This window comes from Bactrocera dorsalis, chromosome 4 (assembly GCF_023373825.1).
Source record: "Bactrocera dorsalis isolate Fly_Bdor chromosome 4, ASM2337382v1, whole genome shotgun sequence".
NCBI lineage: Eukaryota > Metazoa > Arthropoda > Insecta > Diptera > Tephritidae > Bactrocera > Bactrocera dorsalis.
In genome coordinates, this window is record NC_064306.1 from 29,287,606 (window position 1) to 29,308,802 (window position 21,197).

Consider the following 21,197-nt stretch of genomic DNA (forward strand, 5'->3'; position numbering starts at 1 on the left):
TATTTAGACCCGAGAAGCATATTTTCTTTCTTTAACATTTCGTTAAATTTTTTTTGCTTTTGTTGTGTTGTCCATATTTTTCAATGCATATTAAAAATTCGCCACAGGCATTGTCAATGCAGTACCCATTCAGGAGGTAACGGGAGACAACAAGTTGAAGTAAACGGGATGCTGAGCTTTTACTCTGAATTTTAGTGGCGTCTGCATAGCCGGGGTTAACGGCCTGCTACAGACGTGACACAGACCTGTAGTGCGGATGCGGGAGCATAAGGGGTAAGCAAGTTTTTTTTTTACTTAAAGCGCCCAAGAGTTGTGTGGATGCAGTGTTCTCTTTGATGCACGCCGCTGTCCTTTACTTGACACTTGGCTAGTAAGTTCAACTACTTTGTCGGCCAGCTGCGACTTTTGTAAAGTTTTCCTGCTTTTCTAGAATTTTATTCCTTTTGCAATCATATTTCGCACTTTATGTGAATAAAACGAGTAAATACGACTAAAGCAGAATGAGAGATGGCAAAATGAGGAGCAGTAAAGAAAAGCGGAAGACCAGTCTATATACAGTAGTGGTGGCAAGTACGCCGACAAGGCGACAACATAGAAGTGTAGGGCGTCCTTAGACTTGGACTTAAATTGCTTTGTCGAGGTAGCGACAGTCGTTTATAAATTTTTAAATTCCAGCCAGTCACCATGCTCACAGCTCACCGCTCTTCTGTGTTTCACTGCCGCTCGCAATATCAACAGTCTACAAAAACATGCCGCAATTCTACACAACAGTTGGATGGTGTGATCACAGACATTTGCTGCTCGAACTTATACAAACACCTAGCAGGCTAAAACAACAGACCAGTACGACCAAATGGTATCCAAATTGAAGGAGGGAAAATTGTTCTTCTACATTATTCATTCTTTTATTTCACTTACGTTTTTCTCAACATACACATACACAACGCAACTGACCCGACCCAACACAATTCAAGGTGGCAGCGAAGACAAACAATGGCCGAAAGGCATAAACAACCGGCAGGCTGACCGAGCTACAAGAGGGTGGCCCAACAATGCAGACAACGAAGAGGCAGACAGTGAAAACGCCGTTGCTGCGTCGGGCTGCCGTCGTCGTCGGCGTACGTGAGTTATTGGTGAAATTGGTCCCTGCGACCCACTGCAATGTACCGCTGGCATTTCACAAAAACAAATCACCGCTGCTTCTAACTCTACTTGTAGCTCAATACTTATGGAATTCTTTAAGCACAAACAAACACGTACATACATACATATATCTACATAGAGACCTTGTAATGTGTGTTTTCGCTGTACTATTGATGTCACGTCTACTCGCCTTGACAAGATTTCGATTTTCTTCTCCACATACTTTGAATAGTTTTCTTATTTGCCAAAGTAGGCAAACTTTTCCAGAATCTTTTCACCCAGTCCGTTTTTTACCGCTTCATTGATTGTTTCTTGTGACTTTTTCCTTTTGCTTGCGGTGATTTTTTCCATAAAACTTTTTCAAACTGAAATTGATTCAGCCGAAGAATTATTAATTGATTAGTTTGGTTTATTTTTGCGATTCGTCTTAGAAATTTTGTTTTTGGTTTGTAGAAATTGCGACGAAGATGAAAGTAATTAGTTAAACACTTGCTTAAGTATATACATATGTATATCATATACATACATATATACCACATAAAAGCCATATATGTGTATATGTATCCTATATTAATGTATTATTCAAAGCCGTAAATCTTTCTGTTCCCATAGGTATGAAGAGTTTGAAGAGAATGGTCCTGTGACGCCTGAGAGTACCACTATCTTTAAGAAGTAGCTCGAGAACAGAATCATTTCATTCAGCCTTGAAATTTTGGTGAAGTTTACCTTTTTGGTAATGCTGTTCCTTGGAAGAAGGCCCATAGTATTACACCACTTAACTCTTTCAAACCCTGGGACGATATTACCTTATCTCTGCCACACCTTTCTACTGTCGTTTGTAGCAGTGTGAGTTTGTCTTCCTGATCGACTACAAGATGAAGTGGTGTGAGCTCAAGCATGACTGCAAGTGCTACCGTCGGGCAGGTGTCATTGCACCCGACATGCATATACATTCGAGTTGTTGCAGCTATGTTAGTTGGAATCCTATCGAAGACTGTGAAGCTTTTGAGGCCCAGGCCACCGTCCCATACATGATTATTGGCCGCACTATCTTGGTGTACAACCACCTAACGATCTTTGGCTTGCAGCCCCAAATCGCCTTATCCCAGGTCAAGTCAACATGCTGCTTCCACCGCAGAGGAGAATCCAGCGTGAGACCAAGATATTTGACTATGTTTGTCATCTCTAGCTCACTGCCCCCATGGGTAAGGTTCTTGAGACCGGGCAGAGACTTACGACTCGTCAACGGGACGATGGTCGTCTTAGAGGGGTTGATGTTCAACTCAACTCCACTGCACCAACCTTAAGCCATCTTTAAATCTCTTTGCATTAAGTCGCAGAGAGTATCCTCGAATTTGCCTCTGGCTTTAATCACTATGTCATCAGGGTAACCTTGATAGCGGATCCCTTTGTTAGTTAGCAAAACTAGTAGGTCGTTCACGATAAGGCTCCATAACAGCGGGCATAGCACTCCACTCTATGGACAGCCTATTGTAGTAACGAGACGAATCCTAGTATTTCCTACTTTGGTTTCAGTTATTTTGTGCGCAATACGGAATATAGGAAAGATGGTTGAGTTCTACTACGAGCAAACATTGGTCTTCCCGAATTATTTCCGGGTAACCTTGGTAACTGTGTCAATATTGCCTCTGTCCAGAGCCTCGTGACGCCAAGCTACTTCTGGTGTAGAGGTAATGTTTTCACAGAACCTCCTAAAGCTTGCGTGGTTTGCAAACCTAATCTTCTTGTTATATCAGGTTTTGTTGCATTTATATACCTCCCAGATCCCGGCACATTTCGCCTTATGGAACAGTCTACGTATCTTTTACCTAAGATCTGAGAGCAGCTTATAGAAACCTCCAGTCTTGCCTTGGCGGATTCATCATTGGATTAATTTTGTTGCTACTAAAGCAGCCATCTATTGAAAAAATAATGAATTACATTTTCCCATGATCTTGAATGTAAACTGTTTTGGATTCACGTGGGAGGGCAGTACTAAAGATAGCGAGTACAGAAATCGCGAATCGATGACGTTTACAGTTGAATTGGATATTACCGTACAATAAATTACTTTTGTGCCCTCATGTGTTAGGGTTTCTCTTATTTTTCCATTTGCACTATCTTCAGTGAATTCAATGGGTTTTCACAACTTTTTTGCGCCCTTGCATGACGCGCTCATCTTAGCAAAAATCACCTCGGATACATACACATATACTCACTCACTCGTGTTGTTGTAAAACTACACACATCCACATGCATTCTCTCAATTGTGTTTACACTTATGCCACTTTACGATTGCATGAAGCTGTAAGTAGTTTTCCATGTCACATGTTTTTCTTGCATAGTTCACATTACAACGGGATACTTTAATAAGCTCGCACATATACTCGTATAGATAGAGTGGCATGTAAGCGTTCGATGATGTGGAAAACTGGAAAACCATGTCATAGTCAATGACAAAAATGAAGCGGAAGCGCAAGCGTCGACAAACGAGCAGAATCAATGCAAGCGGAAATGAAAAATCTAGTGTTTAGGTAGGTGTGCGCATGTATGCTTGTTACTTATGTGTAAACTGTCTTTTGCGTTGCACCTGTTTGGTTCACGCTCTCCATTTATCGGTGGAAAAGAAGGAAATTAAAATTCAGTGAAAAAATCCATTGACGATGGCATCTAAAATTAATCACAAGAGTCTGAAGCCTGGACATTCCTTTGTAGTTTTCTAGTTACCTGAGAAACTAGATGAATTCCATTGAGTTTAAATAACTTAGCGCAAGATCACAAGTCGGAGAATCATTATAATAGGATCGAGAACTAGAGCTCTATATAGATAATACCAATAGTTTTACAAGTTTGACATCTTGTAACCATTTATAGCTTAACACATACATATATCTGATTTTGTTCGAAATGTTCTTTCGTCGATCTTTTAGGCTAGTCTGAATTCTGAGTGTGAGGACAAGGGTAAGTTTTCTCTATGTAGATCTGTCAATTTGTGTGGCATCTATACGTAACAGTTGTTCGTTCTGAACAATTTGTTTGAATATTGAAAGATTGCCTTAGGCAATAAACTACACCAAAAGCCTAAAGCCTAAATAAGAAAAATGTCCACACCAGTACCTGATTTTGATCGACTAGTGTATATGGCAGCTACATCATGTAGTCGATATCTCCGATTCGGCGGTTTCGACAAATAATTCCACGATGATCGCTTAAATATATATTTGTATAGGGTCTCAAGTATTACAAACTTCATGGCAAATTCTTCACACGACAGTTCGAAATCGTTCAGTTTTACCTGCAGTTCAAATATCTAGTTTTGTTTTGTCCAGTTTTATACCAGTTTTTTTCCTTTGCGATGCCAGATTTAGTTCAGTTACTAGGTCCACGAGGAGTAGTCATCCTTTAGGTTGTCTGCGCTTGACGCGGATTCCAACTTACTCTGTGGCTCTCAATACCTCTTCCAGTGTATCTTACCGTGGTGACCCCAGATACTTACAGCGTACAAGTGCTCAAAAGATGCTCCGTTGTTTCCCTGGTGCCCTCCTCTAGATATTTCTTGCAATATTCTCGATCTGTCAACCCTATTCTGCGGGCGTGTGTCACCAACAGACAGTGGCCAGTTAATATTCCCATTATGTTCCTATAGTCTCATCTATCGAGTGCCAACAGGAATGCGTGTACTTCCGATCTACCGTTTTGCTCATTACTTTTGCAGTTTTGTACCCAGGTAGCTCGTTCCATTGAGTTTTAATTTTTTTAACATGCTTCACTCATGATCGTCGTAAAGACAATGCATGGGTTTCCCATTGTTGATCACGTTTTCGGATGCTCCTCGTACACCATTCTTTGCAATCTCGTTCACTATTTCATTGCCCTCGATGCCCTTGTAGCCTGGCACCTAGTAAAAGTGAAGTTGCTTACTTCTGGCAAAACTTGCCACTGCTGCCCTGATTTCCAAAACACTTCTTGCCGATAAGAACTTATTGCCTACAGGTACATTAGAGGCCTTATGCCTAACTATGGACAGTATACCCCGGCATTAACTCCATCCTCCATTTTCGAGCCATCCGTATGAAAGTCTAGAGACTTGAGCGCAGCTAACATACCCTTACGCCAGCCATCTTTTTCTATGTTTACTTTGAACCTTCTTTCCAAGTTGATAATTAAGATCATGTGGAGGGAGTTTGACCAACCGCCGTTAACCACCGAGCTATACCCGAAGGTTTTATATGTAAATTCTCCTGCAGCCAGTAGTCGTCCTGCCGATTTTGCTGCGCAGTTTTCAGCGAAGAGGTCTATAGGTGGTAGGTCAAGAGTTGCAGTTGTTCGCAAAGCTCCCATTATGCACAGCCCAGCGAGCTTCTGAACCCTTTCCAATGGCTTCCGGAGAGTGGTTTTACGTACACCTGTCCACCATACTACTGCACCGTAGAGCAAAATTGGTATTACAACAGCAACCATTAAAGGAAAAATAATTTACGGACGTTATGAAAAAACATTATTTTCTTTACGAAATTTTATAGAAACTTACCTTCTTATGTCTCAAATACACAACTTTGGACGAAAATTTCGAATTTTTTTAAAAAGTCGGTAGTTTTCTATAGGATTGGTAGTTTTGCCGGAGATCGAGATAAGCCATTCTTAACCCATATAAATCTAGCCACTCCTTCTCCTTCCTTTTCCCACCCTAGATCGCCTTTAATTCAGTATTTGTTTCCGTTGGACTCCATCTGACTATCAATTTATTTCTTTTTTATCACTTTCAAAGGGTTCCACACTAGTCTAAACTTAAAAATAACAAAAAGCAAAAAAAGATTTTATAAGAATATATTTATGTGTATGTTTTTCTACTAAATATTTATGAAATATTACAAAGTATTCACAAAGTAGAAAAACTAAATGTCAAATTGCATTTACTATTTATGCACTTTGTTGTTGAGCGCTGTTGCCACAGCTGGCTGAAAACAAATATACATATAAGATACATATGTCCATACATACATACACACATTAGTGCATTGCTGCCATCTTGGATAATCTGTAGTCTCTCACTACCGTTTGGACCACGTGTGTGGCATTGGTCACCTATACAAAAGTACGCAGACTCAAAACGAAAAAACCGACGCGGCCACCACTAGCTTGTGAGCTTTTGTGCGGGCTGCTGCTGCTAATATCGCATAAACATAAAGTTTTAGCACCGCAATATCTCGTCGCAAGGTGGAGTCGGCGCCTTAATCTCTTGCAGCGTCAGCAATTTTTAAACTACCGCATGTGCGGCTGTCTGTGCATAGACACATGCGTAGGTACACTGCGTCAGACAGACATTTGTGCGCTCATAAAGAACGAGCAATTAATTCGCGAAGAAATAAAACCAACTTGTTATCAAAAACGAAACAAAAAAACTCTGAAGATATTTTTTCGAGTTCGGAGACAATTGAATATTGTACAGCCACCCAGAAATTAAATTTTGATTTTTGCATCCTTGTTTGTTTAGCTATATGTAAAATAGGAGTCATGAATAAATATGTATGTGTGCGAGTTACGCTAAGTAGGTAATTGTGTTCTTCGAATCATCACCATCAGCACGCGGCTAGTCACCTATTGGTTAATCAGTTAAAGTTTCTATGAGTTTGTTGGAATTTTGGTAGCCGTGACTTGCTGGGTAGTTGTTAAACAAACTGGCACATCATATGTATGTTTCAGAATTTAAGATCTTATCTAGCTCATTCCTACATGTTTATCGTTTGTTTCTTCTGCGAATAATTTGCCTCGCTAAACGACATTTCACTAACCCTTTGGCCTCGCTACTCTATGTTGGTGATACAAAAATATCTAATTTATTTCAAGTTATAAATTCTTGAACTTTTTTATTACCGCTATAAGCTACAGTTGTCTGATAATGGCAATTCCGACAAGTGAAAAACTTTTTTGGGATGAAGGATGTGTGAAAAGTTTCAGACTGTTGTTATTGACGTAGACACCGCTTGCACGGTTATAGCCGAGTTAACAACAGCGCGCCAGTGGTTTCTTTCTTTCGCAAGGTGGCGCCAATTCGAGATTCCAAGTGTAGCCAGGTCCTTCTCCAGTTGGTCTTTCTAACGGAGTGGGGATCTTCCTCTTTCTCTGCTTCCCCGGCGCGTATTGCATCGAACACTTTCAGAACTGGAGTGTTTTCGTCTATTCTGACCACATGACCTGAACTATGTCGTATATCTCATACAGCGAATGCGATATTCGCCGTGGCCAATGCGCAAAGTATAGAACCTTTCTCTCGAAGACTCGCAATGTCGACTCATCAGATGTTGTCATCGTCCATGCCTCTGCATCATATAGCAGGACGGGAGGTAGGAATGATTGACTTAAAGAGTTTGATTTTTACTCATCGGGAGAGGACTTTACTTCTCAATTGCCTACTCAGACCGAAGTAGCACCTGTCAGCAACAGTTATTCTGTGTTGGATTTCCAGGCTGACATTGTTGGTGATGTTGATACTGGTTCCAAGGTAGACGAAATTATTTACGACTACAAAGTTATGACTGTCAACAGAGACGTGGGTTTGCTTTGCTTCCTTATCCATTCTGGAGAAAGTGGAACTAACGACGCGGTTGTACAGGCCAATGATATTAATTACCGCTGTACACTCTTATAGAAGTTGGTTATTGCTCGGTTAAGTTCTGCAGCTCGAATTATTTTCTGCAAGAATAGATTGAAGAGGTGGCACAAAAGTGATTCGCCTTGTTTGAAACAGCTTTTGGTATCGAACGACTCGGATCCTTCCCGATCCTGACGGAGCTTTTGATAAAGGAGGATGGAGTTATGTGCAGAAGTTCACGCAAGTGAGATAAGTTCTCTGATCGCCATTCTCTTGGGAGTGACGAGAAACGATTATTTTCATATGGCTCAGCTCACTACTTCTGGTCTCTGGTCCTCTGGGTAGCCAAAGAACATCCGTTTGAGGGCGAGCTAAAGTGAGAAGGCGAACCATTCCTCTGCGATGGGTTTGAGACCCGCTACGTAAAAAAAGCCCCCTAATGTAAAGTTACGTATACTATTTTCTTTAGATGCCAACTAGCCAAGTACTTGAAATATTTTCTGACAAAAAATTGCTTTTTCTATTATGAAATATTGCTAATCGAGTTAGTTCACACAGCGGGAATCAACGCCCTAAGTCTTAGAAAATCTTGCTTCAGCCAAATATTTGTTTGTTTGAAAATTTTGTGTTTTTGCTGTCTTTTTAGTTAAATATATATTTTTCTTCTCTTATATACACAATCAGACAGTTGAAAAAGAATTAGACAGACACGGCCAGAAAGCCTGCTTGAAAAAGGCGAGAATGTTAATATTTTGGACAGCAGTGTTTATAAAAGAAAAAAAGTTTGTGAGAAAACCAAAAATTGTAGAATTAAAAGTCGCAGGTGTGCAAATGACAGCTGCAGTAAACATGCTGTCAATTTGCACGCGTCTATTGCGCAATAAAATACATACATATGTACATACGTATTTGTACATACAAGTGTTAGCAGAGTTTAAGGTATAAAGACACATTATCGCATGCAAATGCATTTCCAAATGTCATGTTCATTGTCCAAAATTGCTAAAATTACTTGTTTGTCAAATTTACTGCACAATAAAATTTATTAACAATTTTTGTAGACATTTTTGCTTGCCACCTGCTGGCGCTTTTACAACATAATTTTTAATTGATATGTATGAAATATATTTTTTAGCCAGCATGCAATAATTTTAGTGACAGTTCCCAGCTGACATAAACTATTATCTCGCTGGCTCAATTCATTGGTGTTTGCCAACGCAGTAAAGCTCTTCGTAAGCGTTTGATTTGTGACCAGTGGCAAAGCAAAATTCGACTGGGACCATTGGCGCCAGACAGAAAATGTCAAAAATTATAACAAAATAGAGAATCAACTAGTTCATATAATTATGTGCACTTTATGTTATTGTAAATGTATAGTATATATAATATATATATTATATGTATATGAAAGTTTGCATTCGAAGTACATTTATTATATATTCCACTGCATTAGCCGTTAAATCGCTTGGCTAACACAATCATTTGAATAATTTATGTCAGCTAATGCTGCCACACACGTATTGGGACACAAATATATTTGAATATATATACATATGGATATATAAATATACATATTTAGTATACATACATATGTATGTGTATTCATTAGATGTAATTCACTCTTACAAAATTTTGTTTTGTTCAGTTGAAAACTGATTGTATTGCATTTATCGATATGTAACTGTTTACTATATATACTTGTTAATATTATGAGTTTGTGTACATACCCAGCATTGGAACATCAGACTGGTTAGGAAAAGTATAAATTGTTTAATCATCATGAGCCTATTACGAGTATACATTCGTTTGGAACTACAATGAGACTGGTACATATCTAACCAAAAATTGGACAATTAATATTAAGGGTTTACATGGGTTTTCTAGGGTAGAAAACAGCATTTTTTCAAACAAACATACACAATTAACAGAGAAATTCTGAAATTTTTAGAAAAAAATTTTAAACTCGGCCATTGCGATGCCATTTCCGGTGACGCCTTGGAATAAGGATGCGCCCGCGTTGGCAGGAAAACTCCTTACACGATCATCTTTAGTGAAAAATACGTGTTTTAGTCAAAACCTTAACTTACAACTTGGACGAAGGAAAAAAATTGAAAACTGCATTTTTGGCAGACATTTTTACAAAAATATTAAAATTTCAGTGAAAATTTCGCGACATTTTTTTTTTCTAAAAGATGTGATCGAAAAAAATCCTTCGCCAAGTCTTTAAGAATTGTATATCTGTGTAAAATTTCATGAAGGTCGGCTGAGTAGTTCTCGAGAAATCTTGCCAACCGACTTCAAAAACAAGATACATTTGCCGTGTTAACTAACAGTTGGAATTATGGTTAACTTTAGTTCTAAAGTAAAATTAAATATATAACTAGATAATTTTCACAATTGCGATTTCGGTATATGAAATACAGTCGGCTTACTAATAGAAGTTAAAGCAAATACTAGCTGCAACTATTGGGATATTGCGTACTTCTGCACATATTATTTAAATAATATTCTCTTTTGAATTAGTTCAAATTTTCCACATTGACAAGTGTATATAAAATATATAATTGGTCGCTAAATTTACCGCTGAATTATTAGTGGTCGTATTCATAAATACATTACCTTTACAACTGTATATTTAATATACTAAATTATTGAGAGGTTTTTCGAATTTACATATGTATGTAACACCTTGCTCGAAAACGCACCCATGAAATTAAATAAATATTTAAACATGCATATTTAAAATTTAAAGTGTTGGAAAGTACAAAAATGAAATTATGTCAGGTAGTAACAGGAACAATATTAACGTAATGCAGACAATTTCAACAGTGTCCCAAAATTAAACTTTTTTCCTAATTAAAACATTTTCCAGAAGTCCGCGTTTCTTATTATTAATAATAAACTTGATATCAGTGTAACTTACTTATATGCGAGAAAACAAAAAAGCAAGACTACAGCCTCTTTCCTGCTAATTAGCAGCATAATAAGCATAACATAGCCCAATGCTGCAATTACACGCTGTAAAAGCCCAACAAAGCAATGTTAGTTTTTTCGTTTTCTTTTATTGTATACACGAATATTCCATTGTAAAGTCATTAAGCAAGCACTGACATGCACCTGTTTATTGAAAATATTTGCACATACAACAAACAATGCAGTTGTTGTCTCCTTAGCTTAGAAAAAAGGAGAACTGCATTTTCATTCATATTCTCCTGTGCTCGTGGTCGTCGTTTATTGCGGGTCTGTTCGTCGTCGCAATTAACAACACAACAAAGCTTTGTGTTGCTGTGTAGTCATATATTACAATTGCGTGGGTGTCGGTACGCGACGGTTCGTGATCGTGATAGAAGTTTTTAGAAAGTAAGTAATATAATATTTATTGAAGTTATTTTATGCTAATTATATACATAAATGTGCAGTCATAAGTGTGTGTTGTAAATGTGCAGTCATAAGTGTGTGTTGTGCTAAATAAATATGAATTCAGTGCTAATTAATGAAAGTAAAAGTGTGTAAATGTGCATTAAGTGCCGTAGTGAGAAAAGTGCCTATTTAGCAATCATGTTTTTGCATGCAGGTGAAAAAATGTGCGCTGTGTCAAGGTGACGAAAGGAATAAAGTGAAGTGAGAAAAAGTAATATTATTGCATTTCGTTGTTATACAGATAATATGTGTCGCGATCGTCTCGTTTAAAAATTTATGCGCCGTTCGAATAAAAATTAAAATTTTACAGCTTTATAGAAATTGGTGAGTGCACAACTGCTCATGATATACATATGTATGTATGTATGTACATTTATGTGTATATGGATTTATGTACATGAACACGTTTGTTGGTATGAATGTACACTGGTGGCTGTGTGAAATAGTTACGATTTTAATTCATAAGCAAATGGTCGTAACTTGAATGAAGATTAATCGGTTCATGTACATATGTATACATACATATATGTATTTTGACATATACGATAATATTAGTTATTATAATTGGATGAATATGCACACATTTGTATGTATTTTATATTATTAAATAAAAAGCAATAGAAAATAAAAAGCAAAATAAGGATTATATTTTATAATAATTAAAAATTTCGGTATTCCAAAGAAGTAATGAGCTGAGTTATTGAGAAATATAAACTGCAGAGAATTTAACCAGCAAAAATGCCAAAAACGTATTTATATTATTTTCACGAGAACTACACTCAGTATTTTATGTTTCGACACTATTTTTGAAAAAGTTTTGACTTTAGTAAGAAGTTTTATATGTATGTTAATATATAAACTTTAGAATTTGAAGTCATAACCAAACAATTCCTAACCATTATGTGGAGTTCGTTTTATTTCGGCTGTTTGGTTGCATATTTAGGTCTTCCATTTCTCCTTACAGCCATGCCAAAGGATTCTATAAAATAATAACAAATCATTGTGCAGAATAGAAAGTTTATATACTTTTAGTTTGGTCTTTTATAAAAGATTTAAATTATACAGTTTTCTTTTATATTTTGTATGTGCATATATCGCTTAGAACTAAAACTATTCACATCTATTTAAAACTAACATACTATCTACCAAAGCTTCTGCGTGTTGATTTTCAATTATTCCCGTTATGCCTTTTAGCTGTCAATTTCTCGACGTAACAAACACCTGTTCGCATTTTATTGGGTATAAAAATCATGTAGAATCCAGTGATTAAAAAAATTACAAGCAAAGAAATCGAAATACGTTCCCGCTACCACAGTTTTGCTCCCTAGGGCACATGCATACATACATATCTAAAAGTAAAGAAAGAAAGCACACAAAAATTCGATGAAATTTTCATTAAACCCTTTTATAGCAAACTCTTGCGAAAATTTTATCGCTTTCATGTATTTTTAAGCTTAAACTAACAGTAGCTGTATTTTTTATGCCGCACTTAATTGTGCTTAAAAATGCGTAAAAAAGTGCTCACATCTCCGCTCCACCTACCCCTTTTAGGGTCTGGGCCACTTCATTTATGTTCATAGCTGGGAGCACTTGAAAAAACGGCAGCGCGGTTGGGGAGCAACAAAAATGTTCACGCCAAAAAAAACATTAAATGTTTGATTTTTTTGCGCGAAATGCAAAACAATTTACACCTAAAAGGTTACTGAATAGAATAATAGAAACTCCGCTGAAAATTTATGAGTTTTTGCTGGGTATTTTAAAGCTTTCACAGTAAAGTTCTAAGAAAAAGTAAACTTGTGTGCAAATATGTATGTATGTATGTATGTGAGCAAGTGTGCGGGTTGTTGTTGACAGCGGTTCCGTTGATTTATAAGTATTCGACTTTCAAAAGCGCCAAAAGTTCCATGTACTCTTGCCGCATAACGGTAATTCAAAGGGATTGCTAAGCCACTCATGTTGGAAGTGGGTATGCTGGGCAGCAAAAAATGCAGAAATAATTAAATGAAATGTAATGAAATTAAATTAAATGTAAATACTGATGACTACGACCAGCAGCTACGACTATGAGTGGCTGGCTATTTAATGGTGGCGTGAATGGGTGAATTCGCGTAGAAGTGTAATAAAAGGCGGCATTAGCATGGCTTAGAAGGTATGGTGCCGAAGTCATAAAGCAAATCTTGATTTCAAGGAAACAACTGTACGGTTCTTCAGCAGAGACGCAAGTGAGTGGCCTGTAGTGGCAGCTGTTGCTGTTGCCTTTGCGAGAGATTTATTTGGGAACTTTTTTCTAAATCTTTTTGTGTGTTGTCTTGAAATTGCCTAAACTGCAAAATAAATAAATTACAGTCACATTGTTTTTGCCCGTGGACCACCAAGCAACAAATAAGAACTCAACTTTTGTCTGCCTCCTTCTTTCCACAGAAATGGGCGCCAACTCATTTAGCAGACGGTCACACGATGATTTATTTGCCACATGCAAATCGCAGCCTTTCAAATTTTCTTTTACTCGTTTTTTAATTTAAATATTTATTAATTTCAATTTTAACTGCAGACAATACAACAATGCCGTATAACGCTACATAAATCACCGCGCAAAATAGGCTTAAAATATTAATATAACACTTAAATACGTACAATATGCACTCTTTTTATACGTACATGTATGTATCTATGTATGTGTGTACATACACATACATATGTACATATATTTCACATATTTTATTCACGAGCACCTGTTCGCCTTTCAATTCACTCTGTTATGAACGCTGCTGAAATTTTTTGACATCATTTGTATTTTGAAATAATAGCATCACATTAAATTTAACGCTTTCATACTATTTAAATAAAATTATACATTTTTTTGCAAACAATAAAATTTATGTTCTCAGCGAGCGAAAATAATAATAAATGAGTTTAATTTTTTTTTAAATAGACTTTGTGAGAATGTGGAGAATATAATAAACAATATTAATTACATACAAGTTATATATAAAATATAATAAGTATATATATACAGCATATATGTAAGTATACTTATATATTTACTATTGCATATACAGTGAAACTCCTTATAAGCGGACATCGGCCTTCGCAGTGTTTTTGTCCGTCTAAGAGAGCTTTCCATATATGGGGCAAAAAATAGTGTTTAAAATGCATTCTTAGATCCAGAAGCTGAAAATCAGAACTACATATATTTTTATTAAACTAATAAATACGAGCCAATGTCAGCTAGGTGTGAATGAATGACAATAATCCCATTAGTTTCCGTTGAGCCACCGCTAACCAGACCGCATCAGCGGTAGAAAATTTGTTGGCTGTTAGGCACTGTTCTTAAAGCAAACTGCCCCAAAACACCAAAAATTAATAAGAAATAAAATAACTATTTTACACAAATTTCTTGACCAATTTTATGAAATCTTGTTCGTTTAACAGAAATAATTTGACGAAACGATATCAAAATAGTTTCCGTGTCCGGTTGGAACGTACTCATGTCCGGTTAAAGAAATTGGTTTTTTATGAAATTATTAATGAAAACATTGTGATCATGAAATTTGTGCAGCTATGAGGGAAGTCCGACTATGAGGGCTGTCCGTAATGTGGCAGTTGTATATGTGTATATGCTGACATATGTACATATGTGTATTTACTTCAAGAGCAACTTTTCCGTCGATTTTGATTTGAACTTTTATGATTTCACTTGCTTCGCTTTGCATTTGTTTATTCCGTTGATTTATTGTGTTTGTGAACAATCATACATACATACATAGTAACACTCTAAACTTATACACATACATACATGCAAGTCATGGCACGAGCCAGTTTCTGATTTGCTTTACTTTATTTACGTTAATGCTTTTTTCATCCATTTTCACATAATTAATCTAAAACACTTCGTTTAGAGCCAACTATTTTGCATATTTAAGTGATTAACGGTGATTAACGTTTTCGATTTTTAACAGTTAAATTTTAAGCAGTTGACTAGTCGATTTTTGCGTCTTTCCCTTTAACCCATTAGATGCTTAATTGGATTTGAAATATTTTATATTGGAATGTAAAGTATTACAAATTACATTATTAAATTTGAGATGGCTTTTCAGACCTAAGGCTACCAAGTATTATAGTTAATTTATTTCTAGATATGTACTCGTATAACTTAAAGGGTCTACCATCAAAAACGACTTGATGTTAAAATGAAATAAAACACTTACATTTGGTCAAAATATATATTTTTTGTTATGTATATAATTTTATGCCATTGGGTGTAGTATTTCGGCTCCTCAAGCATTGCTGGTTGTTTGGCATAAGCCTTTGATTTCAAATACCCTACTTTCTCTGAGGGATCCTAAAGGCATGTTTTTGGTGACCGTTTGATTTGGCGATTTTTTTGAAATTAACGAGACGTCAAACTTTTTACTCAATGTGTCCATGTTTGAGACGGCTGACCATCTCGTTGAAAATATATAATTCACGCGTCGATTTCTTCAAAATCCGCGTAAATAAGTCAGTCAAAATCGTGTTATAACGCTTGCTACTTGCTGACTGTAATGACATTTCCAACCTGATTTCGAAAGAAATAAGGACCAATGATCTGGGCCAAATGGAGAATTTTTGGGGAGGCAACTTCGTTTCTTGAAACACACTAGGATTTGATTGACCCCAAGAGCGAAAATTATGTTTGTTGACCCGGCCATTAAGGCAGAAATCGACCTATTCTGAGAAGATATTTTACCATTTTACATGTAGCCCGTAGGGGGAATTAATTAAATTTGTTTATTAAGGTGAGTGTTCCAAATGGTTTGTAACTGCATAAAAAAGTTTCCGAGCTGCCGAGTTCGTTCCAGTTTAGTAGGGCCGTGGACCTAAGAATGAGATAATTATGGGATTCGTTACACGCATATATATTTGAGGTTTTGGGATCGAAATTGTGTACTTTACCTGCTTCTTCGGGATTATATTGACTCAATCCATAAATTAATCGTACCATGAGTTTTGAAAGTTGTCCAAGTTTGTATCGTAATCAGCAGTTCGCTGTCAAGTCGTCGATTTTGTTAAAAAAAAATCTCGGATTGCCTGTTGCGATAAAATTTCTTTCCTATCCGGTTAATATATCAGCAGATTTGGATCGTAACACTTAAAACTTGGTAGAATGAGTTTTTCAAAAGATCATTCTTTCATTTTTGTTCAAAAACAAGAAACAACTTTGATTTTCTTCTAGCATAAAGAGGTGGTTTAAATACTTTGATTTTAATCGGTCAGTTTATATGTCAGCTGACTGCTATAGTAGTCCGATTCGAACAATTCGATTATTGTAGTCTTGCCTTGGACAATAATATATGCCATATTTCGAGAAGATATCTCGCCAAGTGAAAAGTTTTCCAATCAAGACCCTGATATGGATTCAAATTCTTAAGGAAAAAGGAGGTATTCAAATATTCAGATCGATATCTCAAAAGCTGAGAGACTAGTGAACAAACAACCTGACTATGACTAAGAAATTAAATACATACATACATGTATGGCAGGAATAGCTACATCACTGTACCTTTATTCAAACTTGACCACCATGGCAGTTTTGTTAACGCAGTTTTTTCCAAGTCTACAAGCTAATACCTGTTTTGGGTGGTTTTAATGAAGCTAACTATTAATAATTCTTTTGTTTTGACGACACAGTGTGGAGTATATACATACATATAAACTATATGTAAATGATGAATAATTTGGTGTTTAATGGCGCACGATGGAATTTATTAAGTTTTGTAGTCTTTTTGGTATCTCGTTTGTTAATTTCATTAAAATTAGCGCGCATGTTTTAAAACATCGACATTTAATTGATTTAGAGAGCAAATATAATTTGCTGTTTAAATGCCGAAACAACACCAAACCGACAAGGCAAGCAAGCCTAAATATTTGAGGTTAAAGCTAAAACGAGCATTAATCGACTTAGGCTAAAATAGATATATTGGCTTCTATTAGATGTCTTGGTATGTTCTTTACCAATTTTTGCGCCCAATGCAAAGCTTTCAGTTCTAGTTATAGCTTACAATAAGGCACAGTAAGGTATCTTGACAAAGTTGGCAAGATGAATTCTATTTCTTGACTATTAACTTAAGTCAACTTAAGCTGTTTTAAGATATTGCCGCAGATTCATACACAAATAATGTAATTTACATGACAATAAAGACTCATCCGAAGACAGACACGTGCGTTTTACATACATATTTACGATTTTGTTGTTATAAAATGGTTTAAATATTGTAGACTGAGCAGCTCAAAGAGGGTAACTCGCTTTAGCTGTTGGTGTCATTTTATCTTTCTTTTGATTTGAGTTGCTGCATTTTAGTCATTTTAGTTTTAACTTTGTAATCAATTTGCGTATTGATATAGCTATAAAAGCGTAACACGCCTCACATACCATTTATCTGTGTGTTGTTGTCTTTAAATTTGGTCATATTTGCCAGCATTTAACTGTGTGCGCATTTATTGCTTCAGTTTAATTGCTCGCTACTCAACTTTAATGTCTCACAGCTTCTTCATTACGGCGGCTGCTTTGTAACCCAATAAGCATAAATGGCCGACATTAACACAGTATGATCGAGCTACTGTCGAGCAAGTTTCGAAAAGTTTTCCAATATACTGGTAATCTTAATTTGAAGAAAAAAGGACGCTAATTTCTGCTGCAAGATATCATAGCCTTCACATGTGTATTTCTTATAGTATAAAAAGGCATAAAAATGTATATCTAGATAGAATCATTTTTTCGGTGATTGTACCGCTGTCTTTGTCAAAAAATCCCGCTATATTTTGTGAAGATATTTTGTTTAGATAAAGAGAGGTAACCATCGACGATACAGATTTTCATTGAAAGGTTTGCAGGGCAGCTATATCCTAAAGTGCTTTGATATTAGCGATTCCAAAAAATTAATAACTTTTTGAAGAGCAGATAAAGTCTGAAGTCTTTAGTCCGATATCTAGAAAACTGAGAGACTAAGTCGTTTGTAATATATAAAGCCTGACGATTTCTCGCTTACAGAATTCCAGACGCTGAATCCATTTTTCGACGATTTTCAAGCATAAATCGGCCGATTCTGCTGCAATTTCACGTTCCATACTCGTTCGAAGTTCATCAACCGTCGCTGGCTTATTGGAGTAGACTTGACCTAGCCCCACAGGAAATAGGCTAACGGCGTCATATCGCACGACCGAGGCGGCCCTGGGGCATTTCGTGAGATAACACGTTCACCAAACTTGCTTCTCAATAATCCGCCGTCCTGTTGGAACCATACATTGTCCAAGTCCATATCATCTAATGGTAATTTTTTCGGGATTTTGACTTATGGAGTACGTTTGGATTGCTGCCTGACCAATAAATCATATTTTGCTTATTGACGAAGCCAATCTGCCCGAAATGAGTCTCAGTGCTGAAGATGATTTTTCGATGAAAATTCGGAACATTTCAAATTGTGGTTGCTCAGTCCAATTCACGAATATACGACGATGCTGGTGGTCAGGTGGCGGCTTCAGTTCTTGCGTCAATTTGATTTTTCACTAGACGCTCAATTGTTGATCTGTTATGACGACTAAAAATTGTACGTAAAGTTTTTGTAAAGTTGAGGTTACTGACTCCGAATTTCGGTGGTGCATTTTAACGAATGGGGTACTGACGAAATATAGTTCACGTTATTCATCAATATGAAATACGAACGAGTAAAATCATCCACTTTTGTATCATACACTCATCCTAGTTGCTCCAAAAAGGTTTGTTTGGCACAATTTTATTTATTTTTAGTATGACTTAACCTAGATTAAGTAATAAATACACATAAAGTTGACTTCTGTATCAATAGCATTTGAATTTTAAGTCAAAATTGCTAACAGGGTTGAGATTTCTTAAATAGAGAAGGAGAATTTAATATTTATTTTTAATATTTTTTTCAATATCTGAATGATGCGCTTGCTGTCTGCCAGTATTGAATTTACGACCTTCCATGAGAAGCGCGCAAATATTAATTGCATCTTAATTGAACTCATTAAAGCACGAAATACTCGTTGGCAAGTACTCGAAAGGGAAATTAAAGAGCAGAAATGAGTTTTCACAATTCAAATTCTTATGAAATTTTATATAGAGTAAACTACTTGTAAATGTGTGTTGCCCTATGTATATGGCAGACATTTACCGAGAGTATCAAAGTGTGGCATTCGAATTCAAGGAATTTTGGAAAATTCTGGAAGAGGAGAAATCGAATGTTTTGCGAATTTTGCATAATTAGTGGACGTTAATTTGTAATGAAATATGTGTAAATTATGTGCTATTTGTAGAGTTGACTATTAAAATGGGGTGAAGTTAGAGAAAACATTGTTGCTCCACTGGCTGAGTTAGCCTCATTAGTGCGGCATTTTGTGTTTTAGGTATGATTTTCCCATTTTCTCCATTCATTTTTTATTTTCTAAGAAGTGATAATTTTGCAATTGCCACACTCTCTTGCGTCTACGACTGTCTGTTTCATTGGGTTTTTGTTTTGCGCTGGAATACTTGGAAAGACAAATAAGAAACTATTTTGGATGAAATATTAGTGTGACTTTGCACTTTATCGGCAAAGGAAATTCGCACTGAAATTCAAGGGTTTCTTCAAAAGATTTGTCGTACATATTTTGATTCCGTGTGAGCTATACAGTTATATGTACTTCATAACTACGCAATTCATTAAGCTTACACTCGTAAATCTTAATTAATTAAATAGCATCGAGTACCGTACGAAAAGCCATGTTCTTTCTTTCTTTTTATGTTAAATGTTGGATTTTGCTTTTGCTTATCTGTCTACCGGCGGAAAGCGAGGCTAGTGAACTTTTCGCAAGTGCGGCTTTAATGAATCGCTACTTACTCATTGTCGGATATCGTTTCTGAGTAAATGCGTAAGAAAATAGTTTTGGCTTCTTCATTTGTATTCAAATTAAAGAACTTATGGGATTGTACATAGTATGAAAAGAAAAGAGCACATAAGTTGGTGGTGTATAAGAAACATTTTCCTGAGTTTATACAGCTCTTTTAAACCCTCGAGACGGTATATTTAGGAAACTTGTTCATTTTACGAGATACCTTCAAAATAGTTGGCATGGAATATTGCCTAAAGCAATGGTGCAATCTTCGAATAAATTGTTCAAATCAGATCACTTTAATATATAGCTGCCATGCACAATGAATGATCGGAATCAAGCGCCTATATGAAAAACTTTTTTTTTGAAAAGGTATACTCATACCATTTGCGTGGATAATTGCTTGAGACAACGGTACCATCGCCGCACAAATTGACGAGATCGAAGCACTATAACATTTAACTGCCATACAAACTGGCACATCAAGTTCTAAATGGAAACTTTTTTTTATCCTTTCTTTTGTTTTCTGCAAATTCAAAAAATGATGATCCCCCATGTACAACCTCATCTTAAAATCTATTCGTTTAACTCTTTTTATAATTTTTTTTCCAAAAATCTCTTTTAAGGAAAGAAATTGGAATTTTTTAAGCTTTCAGCTCTGCTCCTACTTAGTAAAAACTTTTCTTTGTGAAATTGATGAATTTCCTTGAATTCCCAGATATCAGATGAGAAGTAGATCTGCTTTTCTTAATTAGATCTCCCTCAAAAATTATAATGTACTAAGAAATTTCTGAACCCTTTTCATTTATTTATTTGAATATATACGATGCGCAGTAATTGTTGTTAAATGAACGTTAATTTTCCGCTTTTTGCAATGTGTTTTATTTACTTTTTCATATGGAAGAATAGGTTAGACTGCGTTCTGCGGCTAATCTCCATGAAACAAATCACAGATGGTTGGCTTAGGGAAGATAGAAAATCGCCAAAACTTGCGTATTAAGTCTGGAACGCTGAATCTGTCATAAATCTTTTTATGCGTTATGTGTATTTCCGCTAATTTAACATTAAGATATTTCAGCCTTGATCTCGCAAAGGCGCGACTTTCAAATAGGAAGTGTTGCGATGATACCACTGAGCGGACAACGACAACTTGGAACCCCTACGACGAGAA

General features: G+C 36.2%; 1 protein-coding gene across 2 annotated transcripts in view; it reads left to right on the forward strand.

The window, feature by feature from the left end:
• LOC105233925 (irregular chiasm C-roughest protein) overlaps window positions 1-21,197 on the forward strand; it is a 322,958-nt gene that overhangs the window by 37,534 nt on the left and 264,227 nt on the right. The window contains exon 1 of one of the 2 annotated variants that reach the window (XM_049456252.1): window positions 11,210-11,479. The exons of the other annotated variant lie outside the window; for it this stretch is intronic. The gene's annotated coding sequence lies outside the window, so the exon portion shown is untranslated. Of the gene's footprint in view, window positions 1-11,209; window positions 11,480-21,197 lie in introns of those variants that run through there. 2 annotated transcript variants of the gene reach the window in all.